Raw genomic sequence first — 19,465 nt, forward strand, 5'->3', positions numbered from 1 at the left:
CATGGCGCTAGAGGCCCCGTGACCCGCGTAAAGCTGCTGAAGAGGCTGGGAAACCAGGCAGGCACTTGTTTTATTTGAAGCTTCCTCTAGACGCCAAGAGTCAAGATGACTGAAGACACTGAGCACTCCATCAGTCTCTTGTGGATTTGGTTAGTTGAGTCTGCCCCACAGCTCGATTCCCTCTGTGTTCGTTGACTCCATGCAGGTCCTGAACCAGTAAGGCTGGGAATCAGGTCTGGAGCTATGGTGATCCTACCAAGGAACGCCACCCTGTGAGGCTGACTCTCTCTTGAACTTTACTCATAACTGCCAGAGGTGGAATTTAGAAAGGGATCATGGGCTCCACCAAAGGAAACATTGGGGTTTCTATAACATTGAATGCAAATGCTAGAAAAGATCTCACAGGACTAGTCATCCTGATAGATATAGAATCTGCAGCCCAGGAAATTGATGTGACTTTCCCAGGGTCACAGGTGGTTAACTGCAGGGCCAGTACTTAAACTCAGCTCCCCTAGCTTTCCAGTGTGCTTTCCAACTCATCACACTTCCTCCTGTGTCCAGGTAGCTCTGAGTGACCTAACACTGAACATATTCAAGAAAAAGTAGAGGAAGAAGTAACAGTGGGGGCCTGCAAGCTGTGGGGCTTTTTTCAACCCCAGAAACAGGGTGGTTTAAGCAGTCTCTTTTATTTTTTTCCAATCTTCACTGTATTATTTTTTTAATTGAGGTAACACTGCTTTATAACATTATACAAATTTCAGGTGTAGCTCATTACATTTTGACTTCTGTATAGACTACACCATATTCACCACCAAAAGTCTAGTTGCCATCTGTCACTACACAAACGCTCCCCTTTACACCTTTCACTCTACCCACCCCCTTGCCCCTCTGGCAACCACCAATCTGTTCTCCATATCTATGTGTTTGTTTGTTTATCTTCCACATATGAATAAAATCATATGGTATTTCTCTTTCTCTGTCTGACTTATTTCACTTGGCGTAATACTCTCAAGGTCCATCCATGTTATCACAAACCCACAGCTGATATCATACTCAGTGGTGAAAAACTGAAAGCTATCCCTCTAAGAACAGGAACAAAACAAGGATGCCCACTCTCATCACTCTTATTCAATATAGTATTGGAAGTCCTGGCCAGAGCAATAGGCAAGAAAAAGAAATAAAAAGGATCCAAATTGAAAAGGAAGAAGTAAAACTGTCACTATTCACAAATTACATGATTTTATATATAGAAAACCCTAGGGAATTCACCAAAAAACACTATTAGAAATAATAAACAAATACAGTAAAGTTGCAGGGTACAAAATCAACATAAAAATGGTCACATCTCTATACACTAACAACAAACTACCAGAAAGAGAAATCAAGAATACAATCCCATTTATAATTGTAACAAAAAGAATAAAATACAGAAGAATAAATTTAACCAAGAGAGTGAAAGACCTATACACTAAAAACTATAAGACATTGTTGAAAGAAATCAAAGATGACATAAAGAAATGGAAAGCTATACCATGCTCATGGATTGCAAAAATTAACAAAGTTAAAATGTCCATACTTCCTAAAGCAATCTACAGATTCAACACAACCCCTATCAAAATTCCAATGACATTTTTCATGGAAATAGAATAAAGAATCCTAAAATTCATATGGAACAACAAAAGACCCCGCCTGAATAGCCAAAAGAATCCTAAGAAAAAAGAACAAAGCTGGAGGGATCACACTCCCTGATTTCAAAGTATACTACAAAGATATAGTAATCAAAATAGTATTGTACTGGAAGAAAAACAGACACACAGATCAATGGAATAGAATCAAGAGCCCAGAAATAAACCCATACATCTATGGACAGCTAATTTTCGACAGGGGGGGCCAAGAACATACAATGGAGAAAGGAAAGTCTCTTCAATAAATGGTGTTGGGAAAACTGGTCAGCCACATGCAAAACAATGAAAGTAGACCATTATCTCACACCATACACAAAAATTAACTCAAAATGGATTAAAGACTTTAATGTAAGACCTGAAACCAAAAAACTCCTAGATGAAAACATATGCACTACGCTCTTTGACATTGGTCTTAGCATTATCTTTTTGGATATGTCTCCTCAGGCAAGGAAAAAAAAAGAAAAAAGAAACAAATGGGACTACATCAAACTAAAAAGCTTCTGCAGGGCAAAGGAAACCATCAACAAAATGAAAAGACAACCGACCAAGTGTGAGAAAATATTTACAAACCATATATCTGATAAGAGGTTAATATCCAAAATACATAAAGAACTCATAGATCTCAACAACAAAAAAACTAACAACGCGGTCAAAAAATGGGCAAAAGACCTGAACAGACATTTCTCCAAAGAAGATATACAGATGGCCAACAGGCACATGAAAAGATGTTCAACATCACTAATTATTAGGGAAATGCAAATCAAAACCACAATGAGATATCACCTCATGCCTTTCAGAATGGCTCTAATTAACAAGACGAGAAATAACAAGTGTTGGAGAGGATGTAGAGAAAAGGGAACTCTCATACACTGTTGATGGGAATGCAAACTGGTACAGCCGCTATGGAAAAGAGAATGGATATTTCTCAAAAAATTAAAAATAGAAATACCATATGATCCAGCTATTCCACTGCTGGGTATTTATCCAAAGACCACGAAAACACTAATTCAAAAAGATATATGCACCCCTATGTTCATCACAGCATTTTTCACAATAGCCAAGTCTTAGAAACGACCTAACTGCCCATCGATGGATAAATGGATAAAAAAGATGTGATATATATACAACAGAATATTACCCAGCCATAAAAAAGATGAAATCATGCCATTTGTGACAAAATGGGTGGACCTTAAGCAGTCTCTTTTGAATGACAATCTCTTTCAGGTATGTTTGTTCTTGCATAGTGCTTCCTTGCCCCTTTGATCCTCTTCCAGTTGAGAAGGGGAGGCTTACTTCATCTCACAGTGGAAGGAGAGAATTGGGACCTCAGATCTCCCTGAGCCGTTCTGATTTTTTTTGGTCCCTGTACGGGAAAGGCTGCACTGGTCTGGTCCTTGAACTTGTGGTCACTTAGATGTAACTGGTCCTGTCTGGCCTTTTGGGTTTTTGTACTCACTCCTGGAGCGCATTTGTCACAATCTTAAAGTCCCTACCTACAACCACCTCTTCAGCCTGACCCCGGGCTTCTGTTGATCTGCTTATGTATGAGACACCTGGAAATTTCTGGATCTGCTGCGTACCACGTGCAGATGATGGAGAACCAAATTTATCTATTTAGCCACCTTCTTCCATCACTGCTGGGCTATCATATCACTTTCCCACTATCCCCATGGCTCTAAACAGGGAGTGAGGAAAAAGTCTTTGCTTTTAGCTTTCCCTGTGTAATAGCCTCCCAACTCCAGGACTTGAGCCTATAGAGGGTGGTCAGGGCTCATGTGTCTCATACTACCTTCCTCTACATCAGCCTCCTTCCTCTTCCCAGAATCCACTTAGGTAAAAGGAATGGGCTTTCTTTTCCTTTCTTTTCTTTTGTGGTAGAGACTTCCTTTATGTCAGAGCCAACTCCTTTTTCCGGGGCACTAAGGCTCATGACTAAGACTTAGTGGTGAAAGGAATAACCTTTACATATTATGGAAGAAACTCCACAATCTGTGTTGGCTGGGCATGGCTTTTGATTTAGCAGGTTTGGCATGACTAGGAACTAGTGATCAGGAAAGAAAGAAGTACGTTGGCTTAATGTTCCCAAAATATTTTGTCTATCACACAGATAAAAGCAGATAATATGCTCTGGTCGAAACAGGAGAATAGGCCCAAGGGATTGCCAATCAATAGCCCTCTCTCACTGGTAGCCTCGAAAGTATGTCCAGGACTCACTAGGACTCCACGGGACACAGTTGGTAAAGGACCACGACTGGGTAACCCTGGGGAAGTCTCTCTTCCTTCCTGGACTTTGCTTTCCTCAAGTGCAAAATGAGGAACATGAACTAAATAATCTGCAATCTTGTCAAGTGTTCTGGTTAATCAATTTAAAAATATATATATAGACTCAGAAAAAAATCTGCTTAGCACTAAGGCTCTGCTAGGCAAAACTGTTTCTTTTCTGATGATTCCAGAGACGCTGAGGATGTTCAGTGCCTCTGGGTCATCAATAGGATCATCAATCCTCATGTCCTGGAGCTGCACCAAAATGTGGATTTATAGGAATTTCCCACTGATTGAACGCCAGATAAATCAGCTTTTGCAGCAATAACCTTCTATTTACTTTATCCTGAAACTTCATTTTTAAAAAACTGGCAAGATTTGTATTTGTAAATTAATTTGCAAGTTATGCCCACAAAATTCATTTTCATTTTCATATCCTGGATATTTTTTAAGATTTACATATCTGATGTAGCTATAATAACAAAATTAATATGTAATAAACTCTTTCTCTGAGGATGTGACATGTGAAACCCCTCTGTGGAAGAAGAAAAAATACTTGAAACTGTCTTTGATTTAAATGTTCAACAAGTAAAATCTTTCCACAATGAACATCTTATTTTTCATCTTGAGATTTTATTTTACTAAGGCAAAATGGAACTCCAAACTTGATTAGAATGTGTTTGTGGCCTCTTGTGGGGAACGAAATAAAGACACCTGCAGGAAAATAACAATCGAGAACCTTTTTCTCTGTAGCAAAAGTCACGCTTCATTCCAATCGGTAAAGGTCAGTCCTTGTTGGAACAGTCTACTCTTACCTACAGTGAGATAGCAGCTCCCCCATGAGGCCTCATCCAGAACTGAGAGAAAAAAACGCATTAATAAAAAAAAGCAGAATTTTCTATCTAAGATATCACCGTGAGTTTGTCCCTTCAATCTCGGGAAGGGTGTGAGTGTGGGGTGCGTGGAAGGGTGAGGGATCTGAGCTGATACTTCTTTGTAAGTATGCTTTTCTCTTTTTTGTTTCACTACATGAAATTCTCCAGTTGAAAAGAAAGTTGGATTCTGGTGAAATATTAACAAACAACAGACAAACATTTTAAAATTTAGACTTTAGCAATAATTTCTAAAGGTAGAGAGAAAGAAGAAGGAAGGGAAGGAGATGGGGGAGGCAAGGAGTGGATGAGAGTGAGGGGAAAGGAGAGAAGAAAGAGCAAGAGGGGAAAGGATAAGAGAGGAGAAAAATGGGGAAGAGAGAGAATGAGAGAAAGTGGGAAGAGAGAAAAGAGAGGGAGAGAGTAAGAGACGGAGGAGAGAGAGGGAGGAAGGGAGAGAGGGATGAAAGGAGGGAACGAGGGAGGAGGCAAGGAAGGAGGGTAAGAGAAAAGGAGAAAGAGGTGGGAGAAGGCAAGAGAATGGGGGGGTAGAGAGAGGGAAAAGCCAGAGGCTGGACGTCATGGGGTCAGCACCTCAGCTTTGCTCACTCCGGCGCTTCATTTTCTCAAAATCAATCATCCTCTTGAGGACCTGATTAAGGCCAATGAAGTTAACTGACAAAGCAGAAACCAACAGATTCACACCGTGTGGAGGAAATAGCTCTCTGCTACGTGACTGGTGTGTACGGCCTCAGTAGGAACGAGGTAGCCAGAAAACCCAAGTTTCCAAAGGTTACTTTCCCAATATGGAATGAGAGCAAAGGGACTGGCCTAGTTGCTGGACCATTGTCTCCAGGCTGGGATAAGGGCTGGAGAATTGAATCACCCCCACTCCACTCCCAAGCACACCTTGGGAGCAGCACAGCTGTCTTCAAGACATAGTGCCTGTGTCCCTCGGCCAGGGCTGGATGGAGCTGCCCTGCCAAACTCTTTCTCTTGAGTGCTCTCTCTTTTTCCAGCTGCATTCATGCCCCACCCTTCCGTTATGACAACACAGCACTACCTGGGATGAGTTCCAATGGGTCTCTCTGGCTGAAGGCAAGGGTTGCTCCAGGCCCATAGAAGGAGACCTGGGAGACAAGCTGGGCTCCTCTTGCCACCCACGCAGGTCCCAGCAGGAGCAATGCCCTGGCTCCATCTCAGGGTGCCTTACTGCTAGCACTTTCACCACTCATCTGTTCTTGCTTGATTATACGGTTTCCTCATCAGATGGTGATGCAAATCTCCCTGCTCCCTAACTAGTTTGAGGTATTGCATTCCACTTGACTGGACAGTCCTTAACCCATCTTAGAGGGCCCAAAGATGGAAGCCCTAGGCCTTACAGTTGAATAGTAGCAGAGCTCTGGCTTTGTTTCACAGTACCTTGCCCACTACACCACCCTGATTCACACAACAAACTCTATTCTGGCCTTTTTCTGGCTATACCCCTTCCCAAGGACTAAAGAGTCCCAAGAGCTAAGAGGTTGTGCCTACCTGCCACCCATGCTCAGCCCTTTTAGTTGCCAGTTTGGGTGCCCAGGACCCAAGAATTCACTTTCCATATGAGATCAGCCTGCTTCCAAGGCCTGCTCGGGCTTCTTCTTGATGTTCGTCTTCCTAGGGCCAACCACACCTAGGCGGGTACACTCCCAGATCTGAGGGGTCGCCAAGGCATGGCCATTTAGAAGGGATTTGAATACGTGACTTGGGGTACCCACATACTTCAGCAGGAGATCTCTCCTGAGACGGGGCTGAGCTGAGTTGGGAAGAGAAGAGCACCATCACCTTCAGGCACAGAGCTCTGTGCAGTTGGGGAATTCTAAATTGGATCCTGCCTTCAAGAATATTATGAAGGTAGATTTGTCAAGGAGGAAAGATAGAACATATTTCTTTTAATAGTCTGTTATTGTGATTTATAACTTTTAGATATTTAGATAAAATGATACATGGGCCTCCATTGTACAGGCTCTTGTTACAGGCTCTGCAAATGTTAGTAGTGGGCCTGCCCTCATATGCTGAGTATAGGTGACTTTCCAAAAATTATATATAAATATGATTTTAATTGTAGATGCAGTATCTCTTTTCTTCAGTCTCTTTCATATGTGAAATACAGCTTTGCATCTAAGAAATCTATAAGAGCTCTGTCATGGGCTGAGTGTTTGGGGTACTTTGTTATGGCATCCCTAACAAACTAATACAGGCTCTTAAAGGAAGACATCCAAAATGTCAGTGTCCCGACATTTATATACTCCACATGGAGAACACCTATCTCATCCAAACACAGCATAATTTTCTTCTTTTTCATTGTCTGAAATTTCCAGTAATGTCATTTGCTCTGCATTCAGCTTCCTCCTCTTGGCTTTACCATTGTCACTGAACTCCCTGTTTTGGACAGACAGCGGTATATCTTCATGCCATCCAATTATTCCCCTGCAAAGACTGCAGTGGTAGCAACTAGTGAGGTATATGGCTGATCAACTTCCAGATTCTGTCCCATTGACCTAATCTAAAATCCTTCCCAGAAAAGAGGCTTGCAGCTCTTCAGATCATGAAGCCGTTTATTATTGGGAATCTTTTTGTAATTTAGGTCAAGGGGGACCCTATAGTCAGCTTTTTCTCATCCTTCCCTCTCTTCTGGCACAGTTAAAATTTCAACCATGTCACTCAACACTAGAAACAAGCTGCTGGCCTGACTGGATGTATCTGTGTCTGAGGTTTCAGGAACAGAATATGCAAGAGAATTCAAAATTTGTTTTGCCACTTTGTTGGTTTGTAGTTCTGAGGTAGATTTAGTGTCAGAGTTTAAACTTTCAGGTACCATTCTTTCTGCGTTATTTGACAGTACAATTCCTAATTAATGCTATAACCATCACCACTTGTCCCTTAATTACTTTCCCTGTCAGATGATTCTCTTTTCTTGAGTGCACGCACACACACACACTCACACACACACACACCCTAAACAAAACAAGTGTGTTTGGAAATAGAAGTGGAGAAGAGAGGAGGGTAGGTGCCATTCACATAGACTATGATGTGAACGGTGCTCCCTATAGTTATTCAGTATCCAACCTGCAACCCATATGAGGTGGCCCTATAGGAACAGAGTGACAAGGAAAGTAAAAAAAATGCTCAGGAGCTTGAGTTCAGGAGTTCTAGGCTGCTGAGAGCCTGACAACCTGGGACCAACCAGTCAACGCTAATGTTAATTATATTTTATCACAAGCTTAAAATTTAACCAGTGGCAAAAAGATAACATTAGTTTGAAAAACTATCTTTACTGTGAAAACTAAATCTTTCAACTGTGTGTGTCTGTGTATATATATATATATATATAATCTCATATTCAGTAGACTTATATCAAGTTGGACAATTATCTAGTCAATTTAACCAACGAAGAAAATCAAACATGGTGATTTAAATGTAAAAACACATTAGTTAGAACCATTATTAATTAATTCATGAACAAATAATGCGTGAAAAGACTTGCTTTGGAGCTCAACAGACCAAGATTGAAATCTTAGATCTTCTACTTAATATCTGTAATATCTGTCACTTAACCTGAGCATCAGTTTACTCATCTGTAAAATGGCAACAATACCTTAGTATGAGGATAGTCTGTAGAGTGGTTGCTGCATATAGGCACTCAATAAACAGTACTTATCCTACATGACTATGTGCTATAGGAAGAGTCACAAAGTCTCAGATCACTAGAGAGGAAAAGGTGTTGGGAGCTCAGTCACTATAGGGTCTGGACTTATCCAAGCAGCTTTGAAGGATCTAGGAGGAAGACAATAGCAATGCTAAGGAGAGCACTGGGTTGGTGAAGCTCCATCACAACGACTCCCTATTTGAGACACAGATCACATCACAACAGTCCCGATTTTCCATCAAGGCCTTCCTCTATATTTTATCTAGGGGCCAAGATTATGGCTTTTGAAAAAGATTGCATTCTGAGCTAGGGCTAAATGGAGACTGCCAGATATGGGGGAGGGAGGGTCTCCATAATATAGCCCTTCTTACCACCTTCCGCCAGTCAGATGTGCATTTTATTTTTTCTGCCACACCAGCCTCAAACTGTTCTCATCACTAGACACCTGGCAGCCAGCAGACAACAGGCTTTTCTGGAGGGCCAGTCAGTTTGTATTGGTAAAACTATCCATTGGAATTGACACAGCAGGCTCCTGAAACAATAAATTTCTCAGGAACCTCAAGAGAACAGTCACAGTTTTATGCTCCACTGGAAAAAAAATATAGCTTCCTGACAGTAACTCTTTCCTGGTTAAAAAAAAAAAAAAATCCCTAATCAATCTAGTGCTTCTGGGTATGGATGGAAAGATGAAATTATAACTTGTTATTAGAAAGCAAATGAATTTCAGTAGTTCATTTTCATTTCCGTTCAATCAATCAATCAATCTCTCCCTCTCCCTCCCTCTCTCCCACCCTCTCCCTCATGTTCTTAGGAGAGACTACTTAGATTACTTGTCATAAACTCCCTTGCGTATGACATGGTTGTCAAAATCTAAAATTTGTTCTCCAATATCAAAAGTTTTAACTCAGCCTAAAATATGAGATGACAACACTGGAAACACATTGTTTTTAAAATGGGAAGTGGTATTATTTGGACACGCAGTAGCAGAATCTTAGCAGCTCTGAGTTACAATGGACCTTTAGAAGATAGCTAATTCAGCTCTTACATGATACCTCATTCACAGCTCTTACAGGATTCCAATTACTTTATCCCAAGCAAGAGGTCAGCTAGCCTCTTCATGAACATCTCTCCAGTGATGGGGAAATCTGAACATTCTGGGGCAACCCCGTCTATCAGTGGCCAATTCGGATTGTCATAAAGTTCTTCACAAAGTTGCAAAATCCCATCAGCTTCATAAATAGGAAATGTTGTCCAAGTGGAACATTAAAGACAGTTATTAACATTTGAAATAAATCAATTCACAAACATTCTGTAAACGATGATGTTTCTTCCTATTACTAAAAGAAATCTATGGTGATAATATTATTCAAAGTTTTAAGCTACGTGAAACTATGCATGATGGGATAACAGAAAATGTCAAATGGCTCTAGGGAAAGACCCCACAATTAAATAGAATGGTGTCTCTGAATTCACTACAGAGGAAGACATGTAACATCTCTGGTTAGCAACAACTTTACCATTTGCTCCCTTGACTCCAACTCTTTCTATATCTTCCAGAAAGTTCTCTACCAATTATCCCATCATTCATTAATTCAACATAAATTTATTGAATGTCTATGTATGTGTCAAACTCTATTGGAGTCACTGGTGATGTATCAGTGAACAAAACAGACTTTCTTATCCTTCCTACTTGTTGACCCCACATCTCTATCACCACGCTGACTCTCTACTTTTCTTCTAATACAAATGTCTCAAAAGAGTTGTTCACACTTACTGCCTCCACTTCCTCACTTTCCATTCACTCCCCAACCCATTGCTCTCTCCATACACACGTACCATTCCACTTAAACCGCTTTCCCTCTGGTCACCATGATTTTGTAATTTCCAAACCTGACAGACTTGATGTCTCAAGTGCATTTGATGCTGTTCATGGCATCCCATTTTTTAAAACCTTCAACTCCCTTGCTTCCACGACATTCATCTCCCCTGGCTCTCCTTTTTCCCCTCCTTTTCCACTGCCTACCTTTAAATGTTGACAAATCTCAGGGTTTAATTCTCAGCTGAATGCTTTTTTAAGTTTACACACATTTCCAGGGTAATCTCATCCCCTCTTTGGAGTTTAACTACAAGGTCAGACCTTTGCTAGCTTCAAACCCGTATACTCAACTGCCTACTTGACCTCTCCATCTGGATGTCTCACAGGAACTTCAATTATAAATATTCAAAATCTTCCTCCCTAAAAGTTCCCCTCTTTCTGTTTTCCCCATATCCATGAATAGCACCATTATGCACCTAGTTACCCACACTAGAGACTTAGACTTTGTGCTGGACCTTTCCATTCTCTCAACCTCTAAATCTAATAAATCAAGTACTACTGATTTTACCTTTTAAATGTTTCTAGAATCTGTACATTCTTCTCCATCTCTGGTACCACTGTTTATTTCATGCCCTCACCATTTCTTGCATATACTGCTGTAACTGTCTTCTTGCTAGTGTCAATGTCCTCTAGCCAAAGACCACCAGGAACACATCTGTAGCTGAACAAGTTGGGATTATTACTCATGGCAGTGAGGGAAAACACATGCCATGTGAACCCATGGGTTATCTCAGTAAGAGGGCGTTAAAAGAAGCTATTATAGTATTTGAGTTTAGTTGGCCCAAGGAATTAGAGCTTCACTCTGAATTGAATCCTGTCAGAAAATAGGGGGAATTTTATGATTGAGTATCATAGTAAATTTTATCTATATGAAGAACAGACTAGAGCAGAAATAAAGCTGTAACTGGTAAAGAAGTATCAGTCACTCACTTTAGCAGGAAGAGGAGAATGTTTGGTGTTTTGTGGGTGGCACAGCAACCTTATTTTTGTCTGTGCTTAGACAAAATTATGAAGTGGTCTTGCTTTGTTTCACTTTATCACGGTCTCAGAGTAACTTCAACTGATGTTGGTGTTCTGGGAGATTGTTTATGTCCAACAAGAGAATAAAATGGCCTAGCTGTGAGTGCCAGGCCAGCTTCCAGATATCAGTGGTTGCTCTTTGATTTTTTTCTTTCTCGTTAGTATCCCTGTTTCAATCTTGTCTTCTTCTGACTCATCTTCCACACTTCAGCCAAAAGAATCCCATCTAAACCGCAAATCTAATTGTGTCACGTCTAAGCTCCTTCATGAAGTCTTTTCCTAAACCCCCTGCCAGATGCAACTCCTGCTTCCTTTGAGGAAGCATGTTGTCACTGCCATCGTGAAGGCACATATATTTTGCATTGTTACGTTGCAGTTATTTATGTTTGACTCAGTGAACCCCTCCCCCACATTCTAAGTTTCTAATATGATGAAAGAGGTCTATCAGTTATTGTCTCAAAGTCATACCGATTTTGTTGAGATCACAAGAACACAGAGTTTGTTGCACTGCTTATAAATCACCATAGGTTTTAAAGACTGATGTACTGGGATCAAGGACCAGTAGATGGTGTTAAATCATCATCAAATGCATTTTTGCTTATTAAGTGCACATTTCAAATGATACTAAAATAAGAATTCATCGACTTGAGCTAAGCAGACTCATCCCTAGCCTCTAGGAATTTATAGCATAATATAACCAATCTAGGCCAAGACACACACATTAAGAGTAGGCATTAAGCAAATAAAATATTAAAATTAAATATTTATGGTATGTTCACACAAAAGAAATAGTGGGTAAAGAGTGGTGATAAGTAAAGCAAGAATTAAAAGGCTTTCATATTGAAGGACAAGTAACCACCAACCTGTATTTCTTTCTTTTAAGATGCGATGAGAGGGGCCGGCCCGGTGGCGCAAGCGGTTATGTGCACGCGCTCCGCTGTGGCGGCCCGGGGTTCGCAGGTTCAGAGCCCAGGCGTGCACCGATGCACTGCTTGGCAAGCCATGCTGTGGTGGCATCCCATATAAAGTGGAGGAAGATGGGCATGGATGTCAGCCCAGGGCCAGTCTTCCTCAGCAAAAAAAGAGGAGGATTGGCAGATGTTAGCTCAGGGCTGATCCTCCTCACAAAAAAAAAAAAAAAAAAAAAGAAGCGATGAGAGCTTTGCTGGCACCAAGCAGACAGGCAATGGTTGGGCCAACAGGCCAAGGGTCAGGTTTTTGGGCAGGCAGCAGGGGACATGTGAGCAGGTTATCAGGGGTCAGGCAGGTAGGCAAACAACAAGCAAGGAGGATACTGTCAGGGCTTCCCTGTGAGGGGTTTGGAATCCCTCCAGCTGCTGCCTGCTTGGGCCGAGATCTGTGGCATAGAACTCAGTGTCTACCATGTGGAAAGCTGGCCTACCTGAGTCAAGCTGGCCTCCTTTTGGGACTGGATCTCCTTTAGTGCAAATATGGAAGTAGTGTCAGGGAGTTTGTGGATCCGCTCTCCCCCAACTGAGAAAGAATGGATGTTTCATGATGTCCTCTGCAGAGATCTGACTGAGACCCTCAAACTGCAGCAGCTTGGTGACAAGGTTGGCCCTGTCACTGTCAAGTACTGGTGTATGGTGCAAAAGGGCCTCAACTTGGAGAAATTCTAGAAGATGCAATCAGAGTTCATCTAATTGTGAAAATAATAAAGTTAAATTCAACAAATATTGATCTTCTATCATGGACATGGCACTGTATTCAATTCTAAAGAAAATGCAATGATAAAAAAGGCAAAGTCCTGGTCCTCAAGGAGCTTACAATCTACTAGAAGGAATGAGAAAAGCAAACAAACAGCTACCAGACAAAGTTTGATGTGATGAGTGTTGGCTAAGAGGTGAGGGAAAATCCTATGGATGTTCAAAAGAATGAGAAAGTGCATCCTGTTGGGAGAGTCAGAAGGTTTCACAGATGAAGGTTCTTTTTAAACTGAGTCTTAGAACAATTCCAATAGCCAAGACAGTTCTGAATCTCAGAAAGAAAGTCTGATTCATGTTTGGAAGTCAGAGACATAGGATGGAATAAATTCATCTCAGGAGAGAAGAGATTAGCACAGAGGATGAAAATTTGAGGAAAATCCATGTGTAAGAGGTAGGCAGGGAAGAAGAAAGAGCCACTGAATGAGAATGAGGAGGAATGTTAAGAAAAGTAGGAGGAGAACAAGAGACTGGTGTCATGGATGCTGAAGAGGGAGAGAATTTCAAGAACTATGAGATGGTCAGTAGTATAGTATCAAAAGTACAGAAAGGTTCAGAGGAGACTGAAGATAGGCCATTGGGTTTGGCAATCAAGAGGCCTATGATAACCTTAGTGAGAACTTCCCAGAAGTGAACTGACAAAAGAATAGAACATGGATACAGTGACTAGAAACTTCTCTTTGAAGAAGACTAGCTGGAAAGAGAAAAAGGATTGATGAGGGGCTTCTATCTTTATTCTCATAGTTGTAAGATTAGAATAGAAGAGAGATAATTGCTTGAGAAAGGTCCCAAGGAGGCGAGAAGAGATGGACTCCAAATGGTACTTGGATAAGATAACCTAGAGAGAAGGACGTACAGAAATTAGAAGAAGGTAAGCATATACGTAAGTCTAGAAAAAGCAAGAGAGGGGAACTGGGGAAGCTCATCCCTAGTTACCCCTCTCATCTCTTGTCTCTGTACACAATAAATGATAGCTATTATTATTATTTACAGCATGATAAAATTATTATTATTTTCTAAAACATAAAGTGGGGAGAATAACACCCATTACATAGGTTTCCTGGGAAAATAAAAGATGATTTGTGTGAAACTCAAGTCAGTCTTCTCCTTTGCAAGGATCACCTTCTTCTAGGATACACTGAGAAAGGGATTACCTCACATCTGCTCCTGACTCGCCCACCTCGCAGCTGCTCCTTCATGCTATTCTCAGCTCGGCCATGAGCCACCTCTTTCTTGGGTGCTGGTTGCCCCCAGAAACACTTGAACACAGTTGTCCACTATATAGCATGCTGCTCCCTGCACATGGGCATCCGTGGCAGGGCCAATCTGGGGCAATTCACACTTCCTTGTGCAACTTTGTCCCTTTCCTCCTCACACTTCCACCAGGCAAGGTGGTGGCAGGTGAGTCTTTATCGAGGAGTCGAGAATAACTAAAGGGGATTATAACACAGGAGGTAAAAGATTTAAAACTCTACTCTTCATGTGACTGTTCCCATGGCCCAGGAGAAAAGCACCTGAAAAAGTTAAACTCTTCACCGAGTCCCCATCTTGAATATTCTCAGCTCCCAACCTTTCTGCTCGCTCCACAGGTCCATCCTCCTGGACTGTCAACACAGCAGTCTGGATGGCTTTTTGTCCTCTAAACCTGTCCCCCCCCAAGATCTTCCAGCCAATGGAAAGAGAATAAGGAGTCATTCTGACCATCCAGAGGGCAATAGAAAACCAAATACACACTGCTCCCCTCCCTCCAAAAAAATTCCCCCACATACTGCAATCAAGTCATATTGAATTATGTGAAGTTGCTCTTTATGTGTGTGTATGTATATATACCTCTCCTGCCTAATTTCTTGCCTTTAACCCCATCTTTATACCTGTGTTCATATCTGCCTCCCTGTCTCCCCACCTCCATGCAACAATTCAACCATACTGAATTATTCGAAGGGCTTCAATATACTATGCTCCCTATTGCCTCAGAGCCTTCTTAAGTGCTGTTCTTTCACACAAAATCCTGATTGCAAAAAGTCCAAGGGAGAATAAGAGGAAAGGCAGTGGGAAACAGACACTGTCATACATTGGTGGTGGGATGCATCACAGTACCACCTCTATAAAGGGCTAGCCTAGCAAACTGTGGCTGATTCTGGGACCTTATTTATCAGTTATACCTCCTCATGCACAAAATTACACACACACACACATTGTATATATGTGTATACACACATACATCCACAACACCTATACATATCTATACAGATACTCATACATTATATATATACATTCTAGGTCCAATCTGAGTAAGGAGAAAATTCCCCTAAATTAAACATGGTCTGCACAGATGTCTGCCCACCCCAGGAGAAGGCAGTGTGAGACCTAGGACAAAGGGAAGGGGAGCAATTACAGAGCTAATTATCCACCTAGCAATGGCTCCACAAAAAGGCTGTACAAGCTTTGAAATTACCTCTTTCCTGTACCTAGCTGTCACATTCCTAGGTGTCACCAAGCTATTTTCTCTAAAATGAAGAGGAAGAAAATAAGGATTTATGATCCTCCTGACCAAATACACTCCTCCAATTACATGTGTAAAAGAGCTACTGTAGCACCGGGCACATAGTAGACACTCAATAAATGGTAGCTATTATTATTGCATTGTCCTGACTGCATCACCCACAAATTGAGAAATAAAATCTTCGACCTTTATAATAGCCCTGCACTTCTGAAAGTCTCTTAAAAACATAAGCTTCACAGACTTCACCATCAAAGTTTTTATTTTTTCCTTTGTAAAACTTGTTTTATTCATAGGTTGTTTGGAGCTTGTGGACACAAACCACACACATTGCAGACTGTCAAATAGTCCCCTCTGTGCCTCTTCTCTTTACAGTAAGATTTTTTTGAAGCGAGTTGTTAAATGTTACAATCAGCTACATTTAAAGCAGATGTGATTAGGTTCAAGGCAAAAGAAACTGAAACTCTTGACACTTAACCTCTTGGCTGAAACCTTTACAGAGTTGAAGCTGGTTGGTTGTTTTTCTCTATATCATTTACGTTTTTTAAAATGCCTTTTTTTTTAGTTAAAATATACATCAATTTTCTCCAAATTGGTTAAAAATGCTCAGGTGTAGAATGAAAAATATCAGAAATACCAGCAAGCTAAATGACAAGTTCAGAACTCAAAAGACGTGACCTTGGTTTCCAATTACCCATTTGTAGTATGGAGCCCTTATTCCTAGGACTTATGTCACTACTGTGCTCTGATGTTTAGTTTGGGCTTCCAGAGAAACCAGTGCATTTCCATCAATTTCACATTCAGGAAAAGGTGAAAATGGAACTATAGTTTATTGAGTGATTGCTTCTTGCTGGGTACTTCTATAAGCATTCTCTCATTTAACCCTCACAACAATATGCAATATAGGGATCATTATATCAACTCCAGGGCTGAGGAAATGAGCTCAGAACCTTTAAATAATCTAGTCAAGGTCACACTCTTTGTAACTGATGGGCTTTACAATCAACCCCAATTTACTCCAGGTAACGAAAAATTGTCTAAAATTCTGATGCTTCATTAATTCAAATAAGTCTATTTGCAATTAATTCAAGTGAGTGATGCTGGACTATAGTTCAAAAGCAATTGAATTTGCATATGATCATTTAAAGCATCTAAAGAAAAGTATTATTGTACCTTTTCTTAAAGAATTTATGTAATACAAACACACTTGTTTCTTGCGTTTTTTTCCTTCTAAGAAAGATGTCCTCAACTCTCTCTCACCTACACAAGTAGACTGTTAATATTAATTGATAACTGACCTTATTCATGATTATATATACCAAGTATGAATCTCAGTCCACAATGTCAAATGTGCAAGAAATATCACTTTGTTTTTCTACAATGCAAATTTATTTCGATTTTGAGCTCCATTTCACTGGATGGCAAAAACATAATCTCAGTCAATTCAAGATCCCCCTATCTCCCTAGGGTTATGTCTATATTCTAAGAACCTTCTAAAATGCCAAAGCAAAAGAGGTGTGTGGAATCTGGCCCTGGAGCAAGCACACATCCCTTGAAATGTCTTCCGATAATTTAAGGTCGCGAGTCTTTCTGCAGCTTCAGCATTGCACAGAAGTCTTTCTGCTGCTTCTGTGCTGGAAGGTCAAGAAATTCGGTGAGACTGTGTTTGGACCCATCTGTGCAGACACCTCTCACAATCATTCCCTTGCTGCCTCTCTGGAGCTGTGCCTGGGAATAAGAAACAGGGTACAGGGCCCTTCTCTCGAGGACCCACCAACATTTTTGCCCTATCAAATTCCCTCTATTGTTTCTTCCCTCCAACCTGTAGGAATCTCTTCCTGGTTCAGTGGGGAAAGCCATCATTTCCTTTCTTCTCCTATCTTTCACCCCCAAAAATCTTCTAACTAACCCTAAGGGCCTAGCCTTTTGAAGCACAAACTATAGTGAGGATTTGCTTACTTTTTCTGCTTTCTGTCATGTCATATCCCTCCCTTGATTAAATTCCTCCTTAATGAGCACAGAGACAGCTGTGTGCTTGAAAAGAGAAATGAGAAAGAGGTAAATACCCAGAGGGGAGAAAAACACAGCTTAATATCTGAAAAATATTATCCCACCATCATTATATGATGTGTTATTGAAGGCACATCCTCCCTATTCTTATTAACAATTCTTTCTTGAATAGCCCTCTTCATTTAGGAGGTATTCAATGAATGGTGCCAAAAAGCCATAAAACAGGGGCTCATAATCTCATCTAAAAAATAGGATATGTAGGGCCGGCCCCGTGGCTTGGCGGTTGGGTACGTGCGCTCCGCTGCTGGCGGCCTAGGTTCGGATCCCGGGCGCGCACAGACGCACCGCTTCTCCGGCCGTGCTGGGGCCGCGTCCCACATGCAGCAGCTGGAAGGATGTGCAACTATGACATACAGCTATCTACTGGGGCTTTGGGGGGAAAATAAATAAATAAATAAAATCTTTAAAAAAATAGGATATGTACACTAAAAGATGCTTAATATCACAAAGAATTAATCATATTTTAACAACCAAACAAAACACAAGTAGAGGACTAAAGGAATTCTGGGGAGGGGTAATTCCCACAGGCCCAAGAAGTCAGGGGTAATTTTGTGAAGACTACCTACTATGTGACAAAACTTGAAGGTCCTGTGGGTTTAGAAAACTAAGAAGGAAGAGGCAGGATACTACAGACAAGGAATTATGGAATGATAGCCTGCTTCTCTTATCTCCCCCTTCCCATCCATCCTGTACATAGTTGCTGGAATAATTTTGCTTAAAACAGCAATTTCATCATGACTTTCCAGTGCTCTCAACTAACTCTTTAGCCTGGCTTGCAAAACAGTGCTACACAGTGGGTAAGAGTGTCAGGCTTGAAAATGACATAGACTGAAGATATGATATGCCTTCACTACCTCGTGAAACACCACAAAAATTATAGAGTAAAAGATGGAAATGCTGAAGGAAGAGACAGCAGAATTAACATTTTAGAACTTGGAAAGCAAAAGAACAGGTGGAAACTGATTTAACAAACACAAGAAACCTGAATCTTAAGCAGGTAGTAGGGGAAGCCAAAAAACAACCTGAATTGTACTGAAGAGTCTCCCTAAACCCCAAGAATTGACCATACCAGGTAACTCTCGACATAGGGGTGAAGGAGAGATTGAAAACATGAGAAGTGCTGGAAAGACTGTCTAAGAAACAACTAGACCCCAGATCTGCACCTCCATGTTCCATGGCTATGTGACTGACTACCATTCCCCAAACTCATCAGAAGACCAAAGGAATAATCTGTGGAGAGGATAAGATAGATGGTGTTTGGATGGGAGGAAACTAAGCACAGATGAGGGTATAGATACCATACTGACAATTGTGATAAAATAAAAGCCTCTGAGCACTGAATATTGAGACCCCCAACCTTCTTCACCAACTGGGTTCCCAGAACACCAGCAGCCCATTTGTATACTCCAGGCAGGAGATAGGAGGATTTCTCTCTGTAGAACACAACTAACCCAAGAGGAAACACCCAGTATCTTTAGATGTTTCCTCTTGGGTTAGGATACTGGGTCTAAAGATACAATCAGAGGATCCCCAGTGAAACAGCCCAGGCACACCATTGGCAGCCGAAAAGCCCCACCCACACACTGAGCCTCTCTAGTAATCTTTTTGGTGCCTCCTTTGTAAATAGGAATGGACATGCAAAGATCACAGACATCTGAGGAAACTCTAACATGAAAGAGAGAGACCAAAACAAGCAAACAGAGGGGAAAAACCTGAAGGAAACAGAGACGATGCAGGGGAAAGAAAACTTAAGGAAAAAAAAAACATA

The sequence above is a fragment of the Diceros bicornis genome, chromosome X (assembly GCF_020826845.1).
Source record: "Diceros bicornis minor isolate mBicDic1 chromosome X, mDicBic1.mat.cur, whole genome shotgun sequence".
Taxonomy (NCBI): Eukaryota; Metazoa; Chordata; class Mammalia; order Perissodactyla; family Rhinocerotidae; genus Diceros; species Diceros bicornis.